The sequence below is a fragment of the Arachis ipaensis genome, chromosome B06 (assembly GCF_000816755.2).
Source record: "Arachis ipaensis cultivar K30076 chromosome B06, Araip1.1, whole genome shotgun sequence".
Classification (NCBI taxonomy): Eukaryota; Viridiplantae; Streptophyta; class Magnoliopsida; order Fabales; family Fabaceae; genus Arachis; species Arachis ipaensis.
The window spans coordinates 5,638,913-5,644,592 of record NC_029790.2 but is presented as its reverse complement, the minus strand read 5'-3'; positions in this window follow the sequence as shown (position 1 = coordinate 5,644,592).

Genomic DNA, 5,680 nt, shown 5'->3' with positions numbered 1-5,680 from the left:
TGGGTAACCGGAGATTAGTGGGCCGGATGACGTTGGTTGACCCAAACGTGTGAGGGAGGTGGCCAGCTGGTGCACCTGAAACTCGGTGTTCCTCCGTTCGACTTGCGCGTCTGGGAGAATGGGGGGTGGTACCTGCAATGACACTCCAATGCCTAAGTTAGCAAGAGTGTGAGCAAGTTGAGAATGTATTGGGACTTAGTGATACCTGAGGGATGTCAGGGTATTTATGGAGGTGAACCAATAACCACCGCTGAAGTAGTGCCACCTTTTTAGGTGGATAACCGTTCCCATATCTTAGGGAGGTTAAGATATGACTCTATGAAGTGGTTAGAGAGTTTCTAGGGGCGGTTACTCATTTGAACGAGTGTTATCTGCCAGCTAACCCTCGTATCCGACTTCTTTGGAGTAGGTCGTGTTCAGTACCGACTTCTGGAGATGAAGGCCGGTACTGGGGGAGGGCCAACCCCTTTGGGTTGGGCTTCTTTGCGTGGATCCTGGGTCCTATTTATTGGGCCAGGGTATGAACAACATATATATACAACTTTTGATATGAAACTATATCAAATATTTTCTATCTTAAAAAGTATAATTTACGATCTTAATAAATTAAAAAGCATAATTTTATGTCTATATATATCTAAATTATCTATTAATAATCTTCGTCATAAAAAATTACACCTCGCATTTTTAATTTAATTTCTAAAATAAAAATCTAATGTGTAAGCACAATAACATAGAATGTATGTCACCAAAAAAAAACATAGAATGTAAAATTTGACAATTTGTTACAGGAATAGTAGCCATAACAATATCAATTTATTGTATATATTGTTTTATTGTTATATTTTTTTGTACAATAAACTATATATGAATAGCTTTCTTAAAGTTTATGTTATAAAGAATATTTGTTATTTATTAAACTTTATTATAATTCAAATGGCATAGTCTCTCCATACTCAATTAAGAGGTTGCGGGTTCGAGTCTCCTATCTTTGGTATAAAAAAAATAGTAAATACAAAATATTAAAATATATATAATTAATGATAAATTTTTACATGCAAAAGCTTATAATAAATAGATAGGCAAATAATTTCATATTAGTTATGTCATGAAAATACCTAATGACTAATACACATATTGTTGTCTCTTGCAGTCATATGCATAATCATCATATTTATAATTTATCTTAATTAATTAATAATGAGCAAAAGCATTGAAGGGTAAAAGCTTGTGCAGGACATGGTTGGCCACGTGCTATTCAAAGCGAAACAACGAGGATTGATCACAACTCACAAGCCACACGCACCAGGCACTCGCTAATTATAATTAGCATTGCCACATCAGCAGCCACGTAGAATGATTAGGTTTAATTAGTCGTTTATTTTTTTTCCATGTAATATAATGCTATTGCTTCATCAAGAACCAATGAGATTTTCCAATTCCATTGATTTCTCAGTTAGTAACTAATTCAGAAATCAAATTATGCTTCCAATTGTAACGAATTCTCTCTGTTTTTTATTTACCGTTCTAAGCGTAACTAACTCATGTGCATGTAACTAACTCACGTGCTGTAACTAACTTTTTTTTTTGAAAGAAAAAGCTCAACACAACAAGCGGAGCAAATACTAACAAACGAGTCAAAAAAATCATAAACTAAGCTATCCAACTCCAAGTGATATTACTGTTTATCCCATTGTTATCTCCGACATTGCCATCAACAACAAAAAGGATCTCCACCTAACCACTCCTTATAGTTCTTAACAGACATATGGATGACCTCAGCAACTCCTTTTCCTTTGTTCTGAAAAATTCTTCTATTCCTTTCTAGCCAGATGTTCCAGATAATCGCACAAAATCCCATCAACCACCTCTTACGCTCCTCCTTGCTAGCTGATATCTCAGTCCAAGTTATAAAATGTTCCTTCAGCGTCCCTGGGCAAGACCATTGCCTTCCAACAAATGCTAACCAAGCACACCAAACCTGCCAAGAAAAATCACAGCCAAGGAACAAGTGGTGAACATACTCAATACTCTTGTTACAAAACACACATATAATATCTTCCTGATGGATGACTCCCAACCGACTCAGCCTCTCCTTCGTATTGATCCTACCAGTCAATACAAACCAGACAAACAGTTCCACTCTTGGTGGAACTAAACCTTTCCAAATTGTCCTTGTAAAATTGTAGCTTGTTATATCCTCTGGAAGGTTGTCCTCCTGGATTACCTGCATAAAAGATTTAGTAGAAAATATCCCTTGTTTATCAAATTTCCATACAATTCGATCCTCACTACCATGAGCCAGTTTGACCAGTCTTAATACATTATGCAACTGGTTTACTAGGTCCAACTCCCATTGGAATAGCTCTCGCCTCCATTGGAAGTTCCATATCCACTCAGCCCCATCCCAAAACCCACAATCCCCTATAAAAGATCCTTTTTGGTTTGACACTGAGAAGAGCCTCGGAAACTGTACTTTCAGAGCACCACCACGCAACCAGACATCCTCCCAAAATCGAGTCCCTCTTCCATCACCAACCTCCATAGCCAACCCAGTAATTATCTTCTGTCTTATCTGCTGACTCGTGAACTGTATCTGGCAGATATCCTTCCAAGGACCCCCCTTAATAGGTAAAATCTGAGAAGATAGCAAGACATCTGGGTTCAGGTTGTTACAAGCACAGACCACCTTCTTCCATAGCGGGCAATCCTCCTTCGAAAAGCGCCACCACCACTTAAAGAATAGGGCTGTGTTCCGCAGCATGGCATCCCCAACACCCAACCCACCGAATTTTTTGGGAGCCTGCACCACCTCCCACTTAACCAATGCCATACCATTCCTACCATCCTCCTTACTCCATAAAAATCTTCTCTGTAAGGAAATAAGCTTCTCCGCAACAGCCTTTGGCATCTTATACAGGCTCAAATAATATATAGGGAGACTATTCAGTACCGATTTGATGAGTACCAATTTGCCGGCTTTATTAAGAACCTTCGCTTTCCATAGGCTGAGTTTTTCCTCCACTTTGTCAACAATCGGCTTCCAAGTCTTCACCAACCTTGGATTAGCTCCTAGCGGGATCCCCAAATATTTTACTGGGAGGGCAGCTTCTTGGCACCCCAGCACACAGCACATACGTTGCACCCACTGAGCCTCACAATTAACAGGAATCAAGCTTGATTTATCAAAGTTGATGCTTAACCCCGACATCAACTCAAAACAGCGAAGGAGTCTCCTGTAGTTCTTGACGGTCTCTTCCTCTGGTGGGCAGAACAGAATGGTGTCATCTGCAAACTGAAGGTACGACAGCTCAATATGATCTCTACCAACCAGTAGCGGAGAAATTCGTCCGTTTCTAACCGCCTCCTCAAGCATTCTATGTAGGACATCAACAACGAGGACAAACAAGAAAGGAGACAGTGGATCACCTTGTCGTAGGCCCCTCTCCATCTTGAACGGCTGAGATGGCGAACCGTTTATCAATACGGACATAGAGGCAGTACTTACACACTCCATAACCCACCCCCTCCATCTTCTTCCAAATCCCATTTTCTGTAAAACAAGATCCACGAAGCTCCACTTGACTCTATCATATGCCTTCTGGAAGTCTAACTTTATTATCGCCGCTTCCTTCTTTCTCTGTTTTAGCCATTGAACAGTTTCGCATGCAATGAGTGCCCCATCATGTATTTTCCGCCCCTTAACAAATGCACTCTGCGTCTCACCTACAAGTCGTGGCATTATAGCTCGCATTCTTCTGACCAACAACTTTGATATGACTTTGTAAACACAACCGATCATACTTATAGGCCTTAGATCTTTGATTTCCTTTGCTCCAGTAAATTTAGGGGCCAGCGCAACCCAAGTGAGATTAGCATCCGCTGGTAATTTTGAAGACTGGAAGAAACCCAATACTGCTCCCGTAAATTCAGGACCAATTTCTTCCCAACACTTCTTTATGAAGTTCATGTTGTAGCCGTCACTACCAGGCGCCTTAGATGAGTCACAATCCCACACTGCTTCTCTAATCTCCTCTAACGTTGGTTGTATCTCCAGGGCTATAGCATCATCCTCAGTGATTCTCTCCACCAGACCATCTCTGAACCCCACGGATGGCGACTTCTCCTGATGATACAAGTCCTTATAAAATCCCCTAATCGCAATCTTGATTCTAGCTTCATTCCTTATCAGCCTTCCATTAATTATCAGTGCATCAACCCTGTTGTTCCTCCTTCTCGCCGAAGCTATATTGTGGAAGTACCTCGTGTTTTTATCCATGTCCCTCGCATGTCTTGAGCGCGACATCTGCTTCCAATGTAATTCTTTCCTTACATACCATTTCTCACACCATGTCACAAGCGCTTTCCTTCTTGCCTCTATCGTTTCATCATAAGCCCCGTCACCCACCATGTCATCAATCTTCTTAATCTCTTCCTCCAACTTCAAAATTCTGTTGTCCATGTCTCCAAAGTTGTCTTTATGCCACCTTCCCAACGGACCTGACAAAGCCTTCAGCTTGTCTATGAAATGCACATCACCTAACCCTCTCCATTCTTCCTTTACCATCCTCAGGAATCCTTCATGCGTAAACCACGAGTCCAAGCTTCTGAACAGTCTAGGGCCTCCTCTCCGTCTCTTACCTTCCACTACAATAGGACAATGGTCAGACAAACCCCTTGGACCACCTCGTAATCGAATCTCTGGGAACTCCTCCAACCATTCCACACTCACCATGGCCCTGTCAATGCGGCTACAGGACCGTCCTCTGAACCACGTAAACCTGCGGTCTGATATCGGCATATCCACCAAACCTATATCTTGTATCCAGTTCTTGAAATCCTCCGCTGACAAGGACAATCTATCAGTGCCTCTCCTTTCGTCACCATTAACAATCTCATTAAAGTCCCCTATGAAACAACAGGGAACCTGACACAGGCCAGCTATGTAACTCAGCTCCTCCCATACAACGAGCTTCTCATCTCGAAGGTGAGCACCATAGACCAATATAACAGCACAATTAAAGTTATTCTGCAGCAGGATTCCTTCAACACACAACCATCTCTCATTTTTATAACAATTTCTCATATTAAAAAACCCCTCATCCCACATTAGCAACAACCCGCCAGACGCCCCAGTAGACTCAACGTATTCCCAACTAACACAATCATTCCCCCACATTTCTAAAACATCAAATCTAGTCAGTGACTGTCTTTTAGTCTCCACCAAGCCTAGCATATTTAATCTATTTTTTCTCTTAAGATCCTTTATCATCCTCATCTTACCATCACCCCTCAACCCCCTAACATTCCAAGAGCTAATAATCATTTTAAATAAATATTACACACCTTTTTTTGTGTTTTGGGTCTGCTTCGTCTAGCTTTCGCCTTCTGTTTTGCCAGCCTTTTTTTTCGAGCAATTTCTTCATTCTGTTGTTGAAGGGCTGCCATAATATCCTATGTTTTTTTTTTCCACGGTATTTCTCAACCTGACAGGTTAAGAACTAATTCGTGGCGGATCTGAGTTCCTACACAAGGCAGGATTCGAATCCCAACACTTGTTTAAGCGGACGAGTGAGCTAACCACTCGACTAATCCAAATTGGTTAACTAGTTTCTATGTTAACTTGTGGATGGAAGGCTGGCATATAATTGATAATAACAAATTAATTCGTGTTCAAATA